The sequence below is a fragment of the Wasmannia auropunctata genome, unplaced genomic scaffold (assembly GCF_000956235.1).
Source record: "Wasmannia auropunctata unplaced genomic scaffold, wasmannia.A_1.0 LD336103.1, whole genome shotgun sequence".
Taxonomy (NCBI): domain Eukaryota; kingdom Metazoa; phylum Arthropoda; class Insecta; order Hymenoptera; family Formicidae; genus Wasmannia; species Wasmannia auropunctata.
In genome coordinates this window covers 476,425-478,378 of record NW_012026787.1, presented here as the reverse complement: position 1 = coordinate 478,378, position 1,954 = coordinate 476,425, and the positions used below count along the sequence as shown (strand labels likewise).

Sequence of the window (1,954 nt, the reverse complement as noted above, 5' to 3'; positions counted from 1 at the left end):
AGCCCGCTCAGAGATGTGTATAAGAGACAGCTATTACAGCGGCACTTTTTAGGAAGTCGACTTTTTACCATATATTATTGATACAATTTAGAAGAGATTGGCAAAAGTTGACCCTGTTACAAAGAATTCCGAAGTTATTCCTTATTTTACTGGACTACTATATAAGGGACAGCTCCGATGGGCCTAGACAGATACGATTTTCGTAGCGAAGCGTTATACGCATAAGAAAACGTTAATCGAGTTCTCGAAAGTTACCGTGAAGCTGAGTCCTCCGCGAGACGACACGAGACCGAGTCCTCTTATAGAATCGTGAAGCCGAGTCCTCTGCGAGACGATAAGAGACCGAGTCCTCTCGTAGACACGAGGCCGAATTCTCACGCATATCGATATTAAAGAGGCCGAGTCCTCTCACAGAGGCCGAGTCCTCTCATATCATATTATTAACGCGACCGAGTTCGTGTATATATTTTCTGTGTATTAGACAAGTCACAGTAATAATAAACATTTTTTAAAAAACTAATACGTGGAGTGACCTTCCCCGTATATACGATCCATTACTGAAAATAATAGTTTATTTTTATATTTTTTATATTTTTATATTATTTTTATATTTTTTAAATGAAACTCAAATTGTTTTTTAAATATTAGTTTTCCGGAACTTCTTCATTCGATAACACAATTTCGTCCAAGACCTTCTAGGGTTACTTTTTTCTTGATGAAAATTTTTGTATTAAATATAAATAGAAAATGTCATGGAATTCTATCTTCTGGTAAAGGAATAAGGCTCAAAATCTGATGTCAAGAGATACGGTCATGTCTCGGCGTTAAAGAGTACGCCTGAGGCGGATTAATTGTACAGGGTGGTCTACTTAAATCGAACACCTCGATTACTTACTTATTTTTGATGACATAAAAAAATGTTTTAAATGAAAGTTGAACGGTTTCGAGAGGGATGTAATTTGGTCACGTCGTTTTTTGTCTAGAGGCATCAAAAAGATATGAAGGTAATTTCCACTTTTTAAATGGAATTATGATTTTTTTTACATAATATTATTTCTCTAATTATTTTACATCTAAAAGTTATTTTAAAAAAATGTAGTTGCATATTTCAAATTATAAATTTTTTTAAAGCAACTGTGTGTTTTCTTTACACCGATCGATTCATCTGATTAATTATTCTGTACCTAAAAGTATTATACCATTATCAAAAATTTAATAGTTTACGAGATATTTCATATTTTATACATATAAAAATATGGCATGATAAAGTATACTCATTCGCAAAAAAACCGGGCACCTAAATTTTAGTTCCAATTTTTAATATCTTTCGATAGCGATAACTTTATGAAAAATCGTCGTATCGAGATGAACCTAAGCTCAAATTAAAGCTTAAATATTCCCCTTGATAACAAAGAAAACCAAAATTGAGTTTCAGAAATGTTTTATAAAATGGCGGACGTTGAAGACATGCTTAGAAAAATAGGACAAAAATTTTTTCTTTAAACTATTGCGCTGGTTAGGGAAGTCGGCTGTCTGGCATAAAAATTTATGAGTTTTCAAACTTATTGATTTCCTAACAAATCCATTTTTTGATCACTTTTTACGATTTTTTTGACAAAGTTATAGTGTTTTAAAATTGTGTTAAAAAAACGGGCTATTTTTTCTTGTCTACTCAACATAACTCATAAACAAATTATTGTAGAAAACTAGAACTTATATAAAAAAAATAAAAAGAAAACTTTAAATCTTAAAAATTCTTAAAAATCAAATTCTTTTTAATCTCATGTAAGTGCGTGTACTTATGCATGTGTGTGTCCTGATCTCGGCGTTACTCAGAATCAACGGCGTCGACGTGGCAGGAATTGAGTACGATTGATTCATGCCGTGTGTGTGTGTGTGTGTGTGTGTGTGTATGTGTGTGTGTGCGCGCGCGTGCGCGCGCGCGCGCACACTC

General features: G+C 33.4%; 1 protein-coding gene across 1 annotated transcript in view; it reads left to right on the top strand.

Moving 5' to 3' along the window:
* Positions 1–1,954, top strand: part of LOC105457295 (ankyrin-3-like) — a 45,710-nt gene that overhangs the window by 41,904 nt on the left and 1,852 nt on the right.